We start from the raw sequence: 19,279 nt of genomic DNA on the forward strand, positions 1-19,279 counted from the left end.
GGAGAAGAATAAAGAAAAATCGAAATACGATTTCAACATAGATAGACGGTTTTCGAGGGCCCGGATTTTTCCCTATGTATGAACCGAAGGACGCGATACAGGTTTCCGGTTGGCAGACAAGTTTGTTACCGACAGAAGAACTGATCGTAGTCGGAACAATAGATCATTGCAGGACAAAGAAACATCAGGAACACGGGGTCCTTCTTACCCCAGGCTATCAGAATACAACTTCAATGTCATTGTAGTAGAGTTAGTATCGGCTATGAGGAACATTAAAGAAGCACGGTTCTTGAAGCCGATGAAGTCCAATCCAAGCTAGAGGTATCCTAATTTACGCTGAGAATACCATAGGACGAATGGTCACCTGACTGTCGACATTTGCGTAAAGAAGTGGCAACACTACTAAAATATGGCCATCTTAGGGAATTCTTAAGTGACCGGGCCAAGAACAATTATGGTCACAACCGTGTTAATGCGGAGAACTCAAAAACAGGAGAAGACCCTGGGCCAAACGATCAACATGATCTTCGAGGGGAGTGCGATCAACGGGGTTACCTTCTCAGAAGTAAAGAAGATGAAGATGTCAATAAACCATAGCAAGAGACTCCGCGAAGTCATTGAAGATGACATCACTTTCGCAGAGGAGGACACATACAAGTTGTTTCTACCACATACCGACGTATTGGTAACTTCTTTAAATGTATTAGATTTTAAAATCAAACGTGTTCTGGTGGATCCAGGATGTTCGGCAAATATCATACAATGGAGGGTATTGGAGCAAGACAAACTTACCAGAAGCATAATTCCAGCCACAAAACTCCTCACTGGATTCAACCTCGCAAGCGTGACAACCCGAGGAGAGATCCTGCTGCCCACGAATGTCGAATGGGTGATGAAGATGACCCTTTTTGAAGTTGTGGACGCTAACATGGGTTGTAACACTATTCTAGAAAGACCGTGGTTGCACAAGATGAGATCCGCACCATCAACATATCAATTTTTGAAATTCTCAACTCCCGAAGGGATTAAACAAATAAAAGGAGACCAACAGACAACAAGGGTGATGAATGAGTTTTCGGTCTCTAGTAGCAAAGGAAAGGAGCATGCGGCATAACAATTACAGGAATTGACGCCTGTTCCCAAATCAAGTGAAGTTAACCAGGGGGAAGAAGCGTCAGAATCTTATCAGGTGCCAAGATACTTCTTAGAACCGGAAGAGACAGATGAAACAAAATCCACAGGGGAAGAGCTCTAGCAAGTGGCATTGTTTGAAAAGGTCTTGGAGAGGAAATTCCACTTGGGGTCATGACTGCACCTCAAGCTCATGTCTAGCTTTATTGAATTTCTTAAGCATAATGCTGATTGTTTTGCGTGGTCGCATGCGAATATAGCAGGTATCTCAATGGAAGTGGCGGTACACAAGCTAAGCTCGGATCCTAACATCCCTCCAGTAAGATAAAAGAAATGCCCTATTGCAGAGGCCATGAAAAAATTCATCAAAAAAGATGTAACTCGCCTACTTGATATTGGTTCGATACGCAAGGTAAAGTATCGAGACTGGTTAGCTAATGTAATAGTAATTCCTAAGAAGAACAATAAAATTTGCATGTGCGTATATTATAAGGACTTGAATAAGGCGTGTCCAAAAGACTCTTTCCCACTACCAAACATCGATCAAATGATTGATGCAACAGCCGGGTACGAGTTAATGAGTTTCCTCTATGCTTATTTCGGGTACAACCAAATTAAGATGAACCCGGAAGATCAGGAAAAAACTTCGTTCATAACGAATTTCGGCACATATTGTTATAATGTGATGTCCTTCGGGCTAAAGAATGCCGGAGCCACTTATCAACAGCTCGTAAACAAGATGTTTGAAAAAGAAAAAGGGAAAACCATGGAAGTTTATATAGACGATATGCTTGTTAAGTCTTTGAATGCAAGTGATCATCTTAAGCATTTGCAAGAAACTTTTGACATCCTAAGGAAGCATAACATGAAGCTTAACCCCGAGAAGTGCGCGTTCGGGATCAGCTCCGCCAAGTTCTTAGGAATCCTGGTATTACAAAGGAGGATTGAGGTAAACCCCGATAAGATCAAAGCCATCGAAGACATCCTGAACCAGCTATCAAGCATGAAAGAAGTTCAAAGGCTCATAGGGAGATTGGCTGCTTTGAGCAGGTTTATTTTCCGGTCATCAAGGAAATGCCACCTTTTCTTTGTGCTACTCAAAAAGAAAAATAACTTCGAATGGACTCCGGAATGCTAGCAAGCTTTGAGGAATTTGAAAAGGTACTTGACCGTACATTACTATCAAAATTGAAGGAAGGTGAAACACTGTTAATTTATCTAGCAGTCTCAGAGGTAGCAGTAAGAGCCGTTTTAGTCCGTGACAACGAAAGTACACAATTTCCTATTTATTACATTAGTATAATTTTAACGGGAGCAGAATCTCGCTGCCCACATTTGGAGAAGCTGGATTTAGCTCTTGTAGTCGCTGCTCGGAAGTTGATGTCTTACTTCCAATGTCACCCGATAGCTATGGTAACCACCTTTCCCCTGCGAAATATCCTTCACAAACCTGAACTCTTGGGTAGATTGGCCAAATGGACCATCAAAATGAGTGAATTCAACATAGAGTATAAGCCAATGAGCGAGATTAAGTCACAAGTTGTGCCGACTTTGTGGCCGATTTTAGTCAGGGATTGCTGCCCCTAGCAACCAAAGAAGTAGTGATGGTGTCAGAATCGACATCAGGGGTTTGGACCTTATTTACGGATAGAGCTTCCAACGTAAAAAGGTCTAGTCTTGGCATAGTATTAGCCACGCCTTCGGGAGACACCCTAAGGCATGCCATAAGAATGGTCCCTTTAACTAACAACGAAGCAGAGTATGAAGCTTTGATTGCAGGACTCAAACTTACCCGGGGACTAGATTCTGAAGTCATAGAAATCAAATGCGACTCCCAGCTGGTGGTAAATTAGGTCTACGTGATCTTTGAAACCAAAGAGGAGCATATGCAACAATACGTAGTGAAGGTCAGTGAAGGTCTAGGCTCTGCTAGCTCGATTCTGGGAGTGGTCAATTACTCATATCCCGAGGGAAGAAAATACAGAAGCAAATGCGTTAGCTAACCTCGGTTCATTACGGAAATGAAGGGATCAGATTCCGGGATGGTAGTACAGCTCATGCACTCGGTTCTGGGCGCACATATCTACTATGAGATAAATACAACTAATTTGGTCTGGGACTAGAGGAATGAGATCATCGATTATCTCGAGCATGAGAAGTTTCCAGAAGATTCCAAGGTGTCCTGGCGCTGCATATCAAAGCAACATGATATAGCTTCAAAGGAGGCCAACTATACAAGAAATCTTTCCAAGGCCAGCTGGCTCGATGCTTGGGAGAATTCGAAGCTAACTATGTTATGCGAGAAGTCCACGAAGGGATATGTGGAAATTATTCGGGCGCAGATTCCTTAGTACTAAAACTGGTAAGGGCAAGATATTATTGGCCCAAAATGGAACAAGAAGCCAAAGTTTTCGTGCAAAAATGCGATAAATGCCAACGCTATGCACCACTTGTACATCAACCATTAGAACCATTGTATTCAGTTTTATCTCCATGGCCGTTCATGAACATAATTAGTTAGTTAATTGATTAAAGTTAGTTAGCTTAAGCTAGTGATCTAGTATAAATAAAAATTTTACTCTTTCATTCAAACTAAGTTCAATAACACAGAATCAATATTTCTCTCTCTATACTCTTCTCTCTCGGTTTCTTCTTTCTACTCTACAGTATCTTCTTCTCTTAAGTCACTGAGTTTGTGACTATCATTTTCTCAATCAGTTAAGTTCAATAAGGAAAAAGCTTTGCTATATATATAGGTCACGGATAATAAATGAACTCGTGCATGAGCTTAATCACCTACCTTATGAATTTGGGACTTTAATTTACCCAATCTATGCTTTCCAGGATCCCGACAGCTGCCTCTTAACTATCGTAGGATATTTTTACTTGGCATGTATACTAAAAATAGATTTTCATTTTTACTTGCCACTTTAGGCATATCAAGATAAGACAAAAAAGAATTCTGTTATACCCACAACATTTATTATATCATCTAATTGGAGGGATTAGGAAAATAATTATCATATAAATAATACAGTATTTGGTTGTTCCTATAAGAAAAACTAATCCCTGCGTAACCTTATGCAATGTTTGGCTGGCTGCATTAAATAATATCTGCATAAATTATACGAAAATCTATATATTACTTTATGAAAAATCAATTGTCAAGAAATATATATATCAATAATATATTAAACTATTTAAAGACAAAAATCTACTAAAATAAGTAATCCTTGCATAATAATCCTCTAATTATTTACTAATGCATAACATGGCTACATTCATATTGTTAATCATCACCAATAAATATTTTCATTATTATTCACGGCATAACTAGCTAGTATACTCCACAAGGTCGTACAAGTCCTTTTCTTTACTCTTAAGATAGTTTAAGAGATGGAATTTGACTTTTGAAAACGAGAAGACTTGTGTTTGTAGAGGTAATTAGGAGCAGTCCTTGCGTTGGTTATATTTTTTGTCAGACGCGGATCCAGAATTTAAATCCTATGGGTTCAATTTTAATGTTTTTAATATTGAACCTATTATATTTTTAAAGTTATGGGTTCATATCTATTTTTTTTTTGCAATTTTGATAAATTTTTACATTCAAATTTTTACTCTGGGTTGAAAGTTATGGGTTCCGTTGAACCGTAGTTATTACACGACATCCGCCTCTATTTTTTTTTTGTGTGTATATATATATATTTTATATGTTATATATAAAAATTATACAAATTTTATATACTTTTCGGCTACCGAATAAAAATAGTTTCTAATACGGGCTAGAAGTGATAATACCCAACTTGAAGTTCTTTAGTCTATACACGCTTTACACCATTTAGATTATCAATCCTAGAGCATCTTCTACCTGACGAATTTGAGAGCTTCCAGACTTTAATTGATAGTTTTTGTAGTCGTAAAATAGAACAGATAACTGAAAGTGATAAATTTCTATGCCAGTAGCACGGAAGATACTGAGGTAAGTGTAAAGATTTTACATGCTAAAACGAAATATAAGCTGCGTATGCACTGAAGCTTAATCATAAGATCAGAGAAAAAATTTACATGATGTATTACACATTTAAGGCAGGAGATTACAATCACGTTCTAAAAGTGTGATGACCCTAAAGGTCATCTTTTCTTTTAGAAGTTAATCTGCGTCCCAAAGCCTTGAAAACTTCTTTTTATCTCATCTCGATTTGCGTGCGCAGTCCGGACGCGTTTCCGAAAAGTTTTTATGTGAAATTGAAGAAAAAGATTGATTTGGAACTTTTAAATTGATTAAAGTTGTCTTTGGTAATATTCTTGGTAAACGGACTCGGACCCGTGATCTGACAGTCCCGTAAGGTCCGTAGTAAAATATGGGGCTTGAGCGTACACCCGGAATCGAATTCCGAGGTCCCTAGCCCGAAAAAAGAATTTTTAAAGAAAATTATTTGCTGGAAAATATAAAGGCTTTTTGAAATGAAATGATTTGTATTCTTGATGATATTGGGCCCGTATTTTGATTTCGGAGCGCGGTACAGGTTTAAAATAATAATTAAGTCGAATCTTTGAAATTTGGTAAGTATATGAGTTGATTTGATATAAATCGGACTCTTAGTTGAGAAAATAAAAATTTCAATGTTCTTGAAAAATTTCTTGAATTTGAGGTTAAATTCGTAGTTGTTGATGTTATTTTGATGATTTGATCGCAGAGTAAGCCCGTATGATGTTTTTGGGCTTGAGTGCATGTTTGGTTTGGAGTCCCGAGGGCTCGGGTGAGTTTTGAATAAGCCACAGAGTGAAATTGGACTTAGAGAGATTGCTGGTATGTTGCAGTTGTGTAACAGGCCTCTGATCTCGCAATTGCGAGATCAAGCTTCGTAAATGCGAAGTGCTCAGGTTTGGGAAATGCGACCCATGTGTCGCAATTGCGAGCCCAGCTTCGGCAGGCCCTCATCGCAAATGCGAAACCTAGGTTGGGAACTGCGATGGCCCTCTGTCGCAAATGCGAAGGTAGCAGAAATTCTCAGGGTTCGCAATTGCGACATCTGCACCTGATAACTGGGATTTTTGACGGGATTCTTCTTCATTTTCCAACCTTTTCAAACCTAAACATCCCATATGCTATTTTGTTGAAGAGAGATCTTCCCCAAATCACAGGTAAACGATTTCTAACCTATTTTCTTCAATCTATAACATCTTTTCCATGATTTCACTTTAAAATCTAGGGTTTTTCTTGGGAAATTGGGTGTTTTTGGGTAGAAGTTAGGAATTTCAAATTTTTGGGATTTGGACCTCGATTTGAGGTCCGATTTCAAAACTAATTACATATTTGAGTTCGTGAGTGAATGGGTGATCGGGTTTTGGTTCGAACTTTGGGTTTTGACCAAGCGAGTCCGGGGTCGATTTTTGACTTTTTGTGAAAAACAAGAGGAAATCTATTTTTATGCATTAGAATTGGTTTATTTAGCACATATTAATGTTATTAAGTACATTGTGACTAGATACAAGCGAATTGGAAGTGGAACCGAGAGGTAAAGCGGTAGTTGAGACTTAATCTTGTTCGTGGAATCGAGGTAAGTGTTTGACCTAACTTTAGCTTGAGGGAATAGGAGTTGTGATCTATTTTCTATGTGTTAGTATCGAGTACGATATATAGGTGTGGTGACAAGTATCTATACGTTGGTGTCAAACATGCCTGTAAGTCTTATATCATGATTGTTGTGACTCTACTATGTATCGATCATGCTCAAATTGATGATTATTAATGTTGAACAAAGCTTATGAAAGTTTCTTGGTAATTGATTATTATTGTGAATTGGCAAGAGTTGAGTTTCATTTAGTAAAGTAATTGTTGAAAACGATATTGGTTATAGCTGAATCCCTTCCCGGGATGTTATTGTTGATATTGTTGATTCTCTTGCCAGGACGTTATTGTTGATATTGTTGATTCCCTTGCCGGGACTTATTGTTTGTATTATTTGGGTGAGGAAGAGGGTAAAGCATGAAGGGTGATGTCGTGCATGATATTGTGAGTGAGTGTAATGCACGAAGGGTGATGCCGTGCCGATATTATGAGTATTAATGCACGAAAGGTGATGTCATGCCATGATTTGAGAGTTAATGCACGAAGGGTGATGTCGTGCCGATATTGTGAGGTATACTGCACGAAGGGTGATGCCATGCCATGATTATATGAGGTAAAGCATGAAGGGTGATGTCGTTCCGTTTCTGTTGTTTCATATGGTGAGGACGAGAGTGAAAGTACGAAGGGTGATGTCGTGCACATTTCACCATTTCATCATTTTGTTGATATAGTTGTGATTTTCGTTATGCTTCTTTTTTAATGCTTCTTTATTGGTCTACTATTAGAATCTGATATTCCCCGGAACATGTCCCCTTCCCACCTTATCCTGTTGATTCATATTGTTATGATTCTCTCTGTATATGATTTAACTGCACATGTATATATGATTGTCGTGTCCTAGCCTCGTCACTACTTCGCCGAGGTTAGGCTCGACACTTACTCAGTACATAGGGTCTGTTGTACTGATACTACACTCTGCACTCTTTTGTGCAGATTTCGGTACCGGACCCGATGAGTAGCAGAGGTAGCTGCCTTCAGTCCAGGGAGACCAAGGTAGATCTGCTGGCGTCCGCAGAGCCTAAAGTCCCCCTTCCCTGTTTTAGTTTTCTGTTGTCTCTTTTCTTCCCGAGAATAGTTGTACTTTATTTTCATACCAGTATTTGTAGTAACTCATAGATGTTCGTGAAGTTGTGACACCAGATCCGTCTTGTATCGGATTATTTGATCATGTTATTACTGTTTCGCATTTATCATTTGTTTAACTTTAGTTTCTGCTTACAACTATTTGGGATTGATTGTTACTGTGTAGAACCCTAATAATTGGCTTGCCTAGCTTTCATGAGTAGGTGCCATCACGACTCCCGAAGGTGGAAAATTCGAGTCGTGACAAGTTGGTATCAGAGCTCTAGGTTGCTTAGGTCTCACAATTTACGAACAAGCTAAGTGGAATCTGTGGGATCGGTACGAAGACGTTTGTGCTTATCCCCAGAGGCTACAGAGTTTAGGAAAACTTCACATCTATTCTTTCCTATCGTGAGACTTGATTTCTCAATGCTAATTTAACTTCTACTCTGTTCTTTCGCAGATGGCGAGAACACGTGCTTCTTCATCCGCTGATCAGCAGCCCTCCTACGAGGGGCAGAGGACGAGGCCGAGGTTGTGCTAGAGGCTGAGGTAGGGGCAAGGCTCAGCCTAGAGCAGCAACTCCAGCGGCAAAGCCTTAGGTAGAGTTTGATAAGGAGGCTCCAGCCGAGACCATTCCACCAGAGCCAACTCAGGTTCCATAAGGGTTCATCACTACCCTGGTACTCCAGGATGTTCTGGTCCGTCTAGTGGGCCTTATGGAAAGTGTCGCACATGCAGGCTTACTTCTTGTAGCAGCAGCCGTCTCTCAGGCTGGGGGAGGAGCACAGACTCCCGCTACTCACACGCCAGAGCAGATGACTCCCTAGTTTCAGATTCCAGCAGCTCAACCAGTTGAGGTAGTTCAGCCGGGTGTTGCGGCTTAGACCGGTGATGGAATAGCTATGTCTGCTGATGCTTTGTGGAGATTTGATATGTTCACCAAGCTCTTCACTACTACTTATGATTGTACATCTTCAGAGGATCCCCAGGACTATTTGGACAGCTGTCACGAGGTTCTTCGGAATATGGGGATAGTGGAGACCAATGGGGTCGACTTTGCTGCTTTTCGTCTAAGTTCTGCCAAGACTTGGTGGAGGGATTATTGTTTTGCTAGACCAACTGGGTCACCGACTTTGACTTGGGATCAGTTCTCTCAGTTATTTATGGAGAAGTTTCTACCTATGACTCAGAGGGAGGACTATCGGAGGCAGTTTGAGCGCCTCCAGCATGGTTCTATGATCGTCACTCAGTACGAGACCAAATTCATTGCCTTGGCCCGTCATACTCTTATCATACTTCCCACCGAGAGAGATAGAGAGAGAGAGAGAGGGTGAAGAGGTTCATTGAGGGACACGCTCAGCCAATTCGATTGCATCGCTAAGGAGACAGCGAGCGAGATTTCTTTTCATGATGCGACTAATGTGGCCAGGAGAGTTGAGATGGTTATATCATATGGGAGTGGTCAGGGGTCTGACAAGAGGCCCCGTCATTCGGGCAGGTTTAGTGGTACCTCATCCGGAGGCAGAGATTCTTTTGGTAGGGGCCATTCTTTCGGGCCGTTTCATTCAGCACTTCAGGCTTCTCACGGTGCTCCAGGTGGTCATGGTTCTCATATGCAGTATTCTGATAAGTTGCCCTACATTGCACCACCAGCTCCTATCACTGCACCGCCGCTCTAGAGTTTTCAGGGTGGTTACTCAGGCCGTTAGGGTCAGCAGTCTCAGTAGCCGAGGGCTTGTTACACCTGTGGCGATACCAGGCATATTGCTAGATTTTTCCCTCGAACACCGAGCAATTCTCAGCATCAGGGTTCTTGTGCCATGGTTCAGGCACCGAATGTTCCACCACCCGCGCAACCAGCTAGAGGTAGGGGTCGAGGTGTTAGAGGTGAAGGTCATGCCGTTGGAGATAAAGGTCAGGCCGTTAGAGGTGGAGGTCAGGTAGCTAGAGGTGGAGGCCAGCCAGTAGGAGGTCGTCATAGGGATGTAGCTCAGAGTGGTGGGGCCCAGTCCGATGTTATATTATTCTAGCCAGACCTGAGGCTGAGGCCTCCGATGCAGTTATCACAGGTACGATTTCAGTTTGTAGTAGAGATGCTTTAGTTCTATTTGATCTGAGGTCTACATATTCCTGTGTGTCATCTTATTTTGCCCCTTATTTGGTTGTGCCTCGTGATTCTTTAAGTGCACCTCTACATGTGTCTACACCGGTAGGTGATTCTATTGTTGTAGATCGAGTCTATCGCTCGTGTGTGGTTATTATTGGAGGTCTTGAGACCCGTCTAGATCTCTTACTTCTTGATATGGTAGACTTCGATGTCATTTTAGGGATGGACTGGTTATCCCCTTATCATGTTGTATTGGACTGTCACGCCAAGACTGTGACCTTAACCTTGCCGAGTTTTCCTCGATTGGAGTGGAGAGGGACTCCTAATCATTTTATCAGTAGGGTTGTTTCTTGTATAAAGGCTCGGCATATGGTTGAAAAAGGGTGTTTGGCTTATTTGGCGTATGTTCGTGATTCTAGTGATGAGATTCCTTCTATGGATTCTGTGCCCATTGTTCGTGAGTATCTAGAGGTATTTCCTTCAGACCTGCCGAGGATGCCACCCGACAGGGATATTGACTTTTGCACTAATTTGGCTCCCGACACTCAGCCTATTTCTATCCCCCCATATTGTATGACCCCACCAAAGTTGAAAGAATTGAAAGAACAGTTGCAAGACTTGCTTTATAAAGGCTTTATTAGGCCTAGTGTCTCGCCTTGGGGTGCACCAGTGTTGTTTGTTAAGAAGAAGGACAGATCGATGAGGATGTGCATAGACTATCGACAGTTGAACAAGGTCACAATCAAGAATAAGTATCCATTGCCGAGGATCGATGATCTGTTTGATCAGCTTCAGGGTGCCAAAGTATTTTCGAAGATTTATTTGAGATCTGGCTACCATCAGTTGAGGATTAGGGCATCCGATGTCCTTAAGACAGCTTTTGACACTCGGTACATGCATTATGAGTTCTTAGTGATGTCATTTGGGTTGACAAATGCTCCAGCAACTTTCATGGATTTGATGAACCGAGTATTCAATCCTTATTTGGATTCCTTCGTGATTGTCTTCATTGATGATATTTTGATCTACTCTCGCAGCCGGGAGGAGCATGAGCAGCATCTTCGAGTCATTCTCTAGACTCTAAGGGACGATCAGTTATATGCTATGTTTTCGAAATGTGAGTTTTGGTTGAGTCCAGTTGCATTCCTGGGTCATGTTATATCAGCAGGTCTAGGTGGATCCTAAGAAGATTGCGACAGTCAAGGACTGGCCTAGACCCACATTAGCTATAGAGATCTGGAGTTTCTTGGGTTTGGCGGGTTATTACTGTCAGCTTGTGGAGGGTTTTTCATCTATTGCAGTCCCGATGACCAGGTTGATCCAGAAGGGTGCCCAGTTCAGGTGGTCGGACGAGTGTAAGGCGAGCTTTTAGAAGCTCAAGACAGCTTTGACTACGGCGCCAGTGTTGGTATTGCCTACAGGTTCAGGGCCATATATAGTGTATTGTGATGCATATCGTATTGGAATGGGTGCGGTGTTGATGCAGAATAGTAAGGTTATTGCACATGTTTCGCGATAGTTGAAGATCCACGAGAAGAATTATCCAGTTCATGATTTGGAGCTAGCAACCTTTGTTCATGCGCTAAAGATTTGGAGGCATTATTTATATGGCGTGTCGTGTGAGGTGTTCACGGATCACAAGAGTTAGCAATACTTGTTCAAGCAGAAGGAGCTAAATTTGAGGCAGAGGAGGTGGTTGGAGATATTGAAAGACTATGATATCACCATCTTGTATAATCATCCGGGAAAGGCCATTGTAGTGGCCAATTCTTTGAGTAGGAAGTCAGCCAGTATGGGCAGTCTTACGTATACTCAGGTCGGTGAGAGATCTTGCTTTGGATTTTCAGGCTTTAGCCAATCAGTTCATGAGGTTGGATGTTTCTGAGCCCAGTCATGTGCTAGCTTGCACAGTCGCTCATTCTTCATTATTTGAGCGTATCCTAGTTCGGCAGTATGATGATCCTCATTTTCTTGTCCTTAGAGACACAGTGCGGCATGGGGATGCCAAGCAAGTTACAGTCGGAGATGATGGAGTTTTGAGGATGCTGGGTCGTATTTGTGTGCCTAATGTGGATGGACTTCGTGAGTTGATTCTAGAGGAGGCCCATAGTTCCCGGTACTCTATTCATCTGGGCGCCGCTAAGATGTATCAGGACTTGCGACGATATTATTGGTGGAGGAGGATGAAGAAGGATATTGTTGCGTATGTAGCTCAGTGTTTGAATTGTCAGCAGGTAAAGTACGAGCATCAGAGACCTGGTGGTTTGTTCCAAAAGATTGAGATTCCTGAGTGGAAGTGAGAGCGTATCACTATGGACTTCGTTGTTGGACTCCCACAGACTCAGAGGAAGTTCGACGCAGTGTAGGTTATTGTGGATAGGCTGACTAAGTCAGCGCATTTCATTCCTGTGGTAGTTTCCTATTCTTTTGAGCGGTTGGCAAAGATTTATATCTGGAGAGCAGTTCAACGTGAGTTGGGCATACGGGTTGAGTTGAGCACATCATTTCATCCTCAGACGGACGGACAGTCCGAGCATACCATTCAGATTTTGGAGGATATACTCCAATCATGTGTTATTGACTTTGGAGATTCGTGGGATTAGTTCTTGCCATTAGCAGAATTTGCTTACAACAACAGTTATCAGTCGAGCATCCAGATGGCTCCCTATGAGGCTTTATATGGTAGACGGTGTCGGTCGCCAGTTGGATGGTTTAAGCCGGGAGAGGCTCGATTGTTGGGTACAGATCTAGTACATGATGCCTTGGATAAGGTTAAGATCATCCAGGATAAGCTTTGTACAGCTCATTCCAGGGAAAAAATTACGCCGACCGCAAGGTTCGTGATGGGGAATTCATGGTCGGAGAGAGCGTGTTGCTTCGGGTGTCGCCCATGAAGGGCGTGATGAGATTTGGGAAGAAGGGCAAGCTAAGCCCTAGATTCATTGGTCCTTTTGAGATTCTTGATCGAGTGGGAAAGGTAGCTTACAGACTTGCGTTTCCACTGAGTTTATCAGCTGTGCACCCAGTGTTTCATGTGTCCATGCTTCGGAAGTATCACGGCAATCCATCCCACGTGTTAGACTTCAGCACTGTCTAGTTGGGCAAGGACTTGACCTATGAGGAGGAGCTAGTTGCTATTCTAGACCGGCAGGTTCGTCAGTTGAGATCGAAGAATTCCCCTTCAGTTTGTGTGCAGTGGAGATGTCAGCCTATTGAGGAAGCGACCTGGGAGTCCGAGTCCGATATGTGGAGACATTATCCTCATCTTTTCACTGACTCAGGTACTTTTCTTTGTCCGTTCGAGGACGAACTGTTGTTTTAGAGGTGGAGAATGTGATGACCCTAAAAGTCATCTTTTGTTTTAGAAGTCAAATCTGCGTCCTGGGGCCTTGAAAACCTCTTTTTGTCTCACCTCGATTTGCGTGCACAGTCCAGGTGCGTTTTCGGAAAGCTTTTATGTGAAATTTACGAAAAAGATTATTTTTGACCTTTAAAATTGATTAAAGTTGACTTTGGTCAATATTCCTGGTAAACAGACCCGGACCCGTGATCCGATGGTCCCATAGGGTCCGTAGTAAAATATGGGGCTTGGGCGTATGCCCGGAATTGAATTCCGAGGTCCCTAGCTTGAGGAAATTTGTTTTAAAGAAAATTATTTGCTGGAAAATATAAAGGCTTTTTGAAATGAAATGATGCATGTTCTTTGATGATATCGGGCTTTTATTTTGGTTTCGGAGCTCGGTACAGGTTTAAAATAATAATTAAGTTGAATTTGTGAAATTTGGTAAGGATCGGAGTTGATTTGATATAAATCAGACCCTTAGTTGAGAAAATAAAAATTACAATGTTCTTGAAGAATTTCTTGAATTTGAGGTTAAATTCATAGTTGTTGATGTTATTTTGATGATTTGATCGCACGAGCAAGTCCGTATGATACTTTTAGACTTGAGTGCATGTTTGGTTTAGAGCACTGAGGGTTCGGGTAAGTTTTGGATAGGCCACAAAGTGAAATTGGACTTAGAGAGATTGCTGGTATGTTGCAGTTGTGTAATAGGCCTCTGATCTCGCAATTGCGAGATCATGCTTCGCAAATGCGAAGTGCTCAGGTTTGGGAAATGCGACCCATGTGTCGCAATTGCGAACCCAGCTTGGGCAGGCCCTCATCACAAATGTGAAGCCTGGGCTGGGAATTGTGATGGCCCTCTGTCGCAAATGCGACATATCCTTCGCAAATGCGAAGGTAGCAGAAATTCTTAGGGTTCGCAATTACGAACCCCTGGTTGCAATTGCGACATCTGCACCTGATAAGTGAGATTTTTGACAAGTTTCTTCTTCATTTTCCAACCTTTTCAAACCTAAACATCCCATAGGCGATTTTCTTGAAGAGAGTTCATCCCCAAATCATAGGTAAACGATTTCTAACCTATTGTTTTCAATCTATAACATCTTTTTGCATGATTTCACTTCAAAATCTAGGGGTTTTCATAGGAAATTGAGTGTTTTTAGGTAGAAGTTAGGATTTTTATATTTTGGGTATTTGGACCTCGATTTGAGGTCCGATTACAAAACTAATTACATATTTGAATTCGTGAGTGAATAGGTGGTCGGGTTTTGATTCGAACTTCGGGTTTTGACCAAGCGGACCTGGGGTCGATTTTTGACTTTTTGGGAAAAACAAAGGGGAATCTATTTTCATGCGTTAGAATTGGTTTATTTAGCATATATTAATGTTATTAAGTACATTGTGACTAGATACAAGTGAATTGGAAGTGGAACCGAGAGGTAAAGCGGTAGTTGAGACTTAATCTTGTCCGTGGAATCGAGGTAAGTGTTTGGCCTAACCTTAGCTTGATGGAATAGGAGTTGTGGCCTATTTTCTGTGTGTTAGTATCGAGTACGACGTATAGGTATGGTGACAAGTATCTATACGTTGGTGTCAAGCATGCCCATGAGTCTTATATCATGATTGTTGTGACTCTACTATGTATCGATCATGCTCAAATTGACGATTATTAATGTTGAACAAAGCTTATGAAAGTTTCTTGGTAATTGATTATTATTGTGAATTAGCACAAGCTGAGTTTCATTTAGTAAAGTAATTGCTGAAAACGAGATTGGTTATAGCTAAATCCCTTACCCGGATGTTATTGTTGATATTGTTGATTCTCTTGTCGGGACGTTATTGTTGATATTGTTAATTCCCTTGACGGGACTTATTGTTTCTATTGTTTGGGTGAGGAAGAGTGTAAAACATGAAGGGTGATTGAGTGCATGATATTGTGAGCGAGTGTAATGCACGAAGGGTGATGTCGTGCCGATATTGTGAGGTATAATGCACAAAGGGTGATGTTGTGTCATGATTATGTGAGGTAAAACATGAAGGGTGATGCCGTGCTGTTTCTGTTGTTTCATATGGTGAGGACGAGAGTAAAAGCACGAAGGGTGATGCCGTGCACGTGTTACCGTTTCATCATTTTGTTGATATAGTTGTGATGTTCATTATGCTTCTTTATTTGTCTACTGTTAGAATCTGATATTCCCTGCAGCATGTCCCCTTCCCACTTTATCCTATTGATTCCTGTTATTACGATTCTGTCTGTATATGATTTAACTGCATAGGTATATATGATTGTCGTGTCCTAGCCTCGTCACTACTTCGCCGAGGTTAGGCTCGGCACTTACTCAGTACGTGGGATCGATTGTATTGATACTACACTCTGCACTCTTTTATGCAGATTTCGGTACCGGACCCGGTGAGTAGCTGAGGTAGCTGCCTTCAGTCCAGGGAGACCAAGGTAGATCTGATGGCGTCTGCAGAGCCTGAAGTCCCCCTTCCCAGTTTTAGTTTTATGCTGTCTCTTTTCTTTACGAGAACAGTTGTACTTTCTTTTCAGACCAGTATTTATAGTAACTCGTAGATGTTCGTGAAGTTGTGACACCAGATCCGTGGGCAGACTTGTATCAGATTATTTGATCATGTTATAACTCTTCCGTATTTATCATCTGTTTAGCTTTAGTTTCTGTTTACAACTGTTTGGGATTGATTGTTGCTATGTAGAACCCTAATAATTGGCTTGCCTAGCTTTCACGAGTAGGTGTCATCACAACTCCCGAGGGTGAGAAATCCGGGTCGTGACAAAAAGTCCAACAAGACATCATAATTAATTCTCACTAAGCAACTTCATTGGAAGGATTTGCAGACAGATGGTTATATCATATGAGTAAGAAAAGCCTTGTTGTATATGCTATATGAGTAAGAAAAGTCTTGCTGCACACGCTGTTCGAGCAATATATCTCGTGTATAGCAGTTTATCAGATTTTAGTATGGCCAGAATTATATCGATAACAGAATGTATAAAAGAGTGTACAACAAGAGTGGGGCGCCCAAGGTGCATTGGTACGTCGTCACACTATTGCTTATGTCGCTAACATATGTCGCTGGCCTATATGATTGAGCGCGACATACAGTTCGCCAAAGATAATTCTTTTGGAAAACAGCCATGAATCTGTTCTCCATTTTTTTTTTTTTTTGTAGCTTTGTATTTTCTCTCTCGTTTAAAATGCATAATGATATGTATAATTTTTCCCCCGGTGAATTGCACATTAGACTTCACTAATATACTCTATTGCAAACATCAGTAGAGGCTATTATAGTTTTTAAGAAATAACTATTACATGTGCTTTTCAAAGAACTTGTCAATATGGTTGCGATATTTTTTTTCAATTCACTTGCTAAGCTACATAAATTGAAATGAATGGGGTACTACACATGAAAAGAGGAGGAATATTATAAAAACCAAAATTAAGTTGCAGAAAGGAGAGTAAACAAATAATAAGCAGCCGATCCCATTAACAAATAATCATTCATAACCTAAAAAGACCAAGAAAATAATGGGGCAAGTAAAAGAACCAAGTCTAAATTGTCAGCAGAATAGTATACTGTGCAAGGAAAGCTTAAAGAAGGCAGCAATCAATTGGAGATTTCAGTAGAACTAAGGGTGTGTTTGGTATAACGGAAAATGTTTTCCAATATTTTCTTGAAAAACAAGTAGTAATCTTATTTATTTTTCGGTGTTTGGTACACAAATTAAAGAAAATGACTTCTTAAGAGTATTCATAAATATTAGATATAATAAACATGAAGCCATAAACTTTCAAACCAACAACCTTCCGAACCCACAAATTTCATAAACTTTCGAACCGCTAAACTTTCAAAACCGTGGAATTTTGAACCCGTAAACTTTATAATTTCTAAACTCGTAAACTTCCAAATACATAAACCTCCGAACTCTATTTTGAAACTTGTAAAATTTTGAACCTTTAAACCGATAAATATAAAATTAAAAAAAAATTAAATTACTTTTTTTTGTGCATGTGTGGAGGGGGGCCTAGGTGAGGGGGTTGGGGTGGGTGGTTTAGAAAAATAAAAAACAAAAATGTGAAAAAAAAATTAAGGTAAAAAAATATTTTTTTTGCGGTGGGGGGAGAGGGGTTGGGGTGGGGTGGAGGGGTAGTAGGGTGCATGGTAACGGAAAAACTGAAATTTAAAAAAAAAACCTTTTTTAGAGAGGGGATGGGGTGGGTTGGTGAGGGTGTGGAAGGTTTAGAAGGAGTTTTGGAAAATGTTTTCCTTTCTCTTGATAAGGAAAATATTTTCCTCCAATTGAAGGAAAATGAGTTCATAAGGAAAATATTTTCCAAAATATTTAAACTAACTGGAAAAATTAAAAAATATTTTTCATATCAAACACACCCTAACTCTCACCTTTTAAGGGAAGTATTATGCAATGCCGGGAAGAACAACAGAAAGAACAAATTAATTAGTAGTAATAATTTTTGCGTGTTGTCCTTTTTTCTTGTACTTTTAAGTGCATTGCGCTTCTTGAGAGACCATGGAAGTTATGCTCAATATGCGCCTATTGCTTGTAGTTAACTAAAGCGTCACCTAAGATGGTTGATGGTAGGCTATAATCTCGTGTTTTAGTCGCTTATTACACTCTAATTTACTGCACTTTACTTGTATTTGAGATTTAATTGTTAATATTTTGCACTTATTGTGCGTTTTATGCCTTGTAAAAGCGATTCTGAGTTATGTAGATGTTGTGGAACTAATTCAAGCTATTTGGAGCTTTGAAGTCTGAGTAAAAACCCAAGAGATTACGCGGGGATCGCATTCGGGGGTTGAGGATCAATTCTGGACGTCAAAACTCAAGGAAGAAGCAACTGCTGAAGAAATGTACTAGTGCGAGGCACTGTGCGACGCATTAGTACAATTTTTTGTCAGAAATTTCAAAAGTTCAGAGACTGGGTTTTTTGTGGTCTGACAAAAAAAAAGCATTAGTGCGACGCACTGGGCGACGCACAATGCGACACATGTAAAGCATTAAGTTTGCAAGTTTTCCTATTTCGGCTAGAAAAGGGAGATTTCGTCTAGGTCCGACCCTGCTTGATATAAATACATGGAAAAACATTATTTTCTAGACTTTGGACATACTGTAGACCTAAGGAGAACACACCATGCTTGGAAGAGGCTTCTAGCTAGTTTTTCTTCTCTTCTCTTCTCTTAATTTCATAGTTTATTAGTTCTAGAGTTGTGGGGTGCTACATGAACGTTGGAGTTTGAAGTTTGAATTGTTCTTATTATTGTATCATATTGGTCTATTTATTCAATCTTGCTCATAATTATTTGATTGCTTGATCACCAATTGAATACTATCTATAAATCTAGGATTGAACTTGGAAGAGGGAATTCAGATTGCATATAAGATTGAGTTGAACAAGATCTTGAACTCGAGTATGGGGAACGTATTTGCGGTTAGGATTGGAATATATCTAATTGCCTTGCTTGGTTATTATACGAGAATTATAAATATGTTCTTGTTAATCCTAATTCCATAGGAATATAGGCGCTTGGTTAGCTTGAATATGCGAGTTATACTTCGGGAGAAGGCTACGAGTAATATTGACCCCGTCAATCAATAAACTAGATAAATTAATTAGACATTTAGGTAAAAAAACTCAACGGGATTGTTTGCTGACCCATAGCTCTAAAATATTTTCTCCCATTGAATTCGTCTTTAAGCTTGTTGTTGTTTTCTTTAATCTCTTAATTTGTTACTCTAGATTAATTTTAGTTAAATATGCATAATTTAGGATTCACTCGAATAGATTAATTATTTGGTTTAATTTAGTTGATAGTTAATCACGAGTCCCTGTGAGTACGATATCTGGACTTACAATCCTATATTACTTGTCGACCATATATACTTGCATGTGCGTTTTGGAGCAACAAGGTTTTGGCACCGTTGCCGGGGACTTAGAAGTTAACTAGTCCACTAGATTCG

Source organism: Nicotiana sylvestris, chromosome 9 (assembly GCF_000393655.2).
Source record: "Nicotiana sylvestris chromosome 9, ASM39365v2, whole genome shotgun sequence".
In the NCBI taxonomy this organism is placed as follows: Eukaryota; Viridiplantae; Streptophyta; class Magnoliopsida; order Solanales; family Solanaceae; genus Nicotiana; species Nicotiana sylvestris.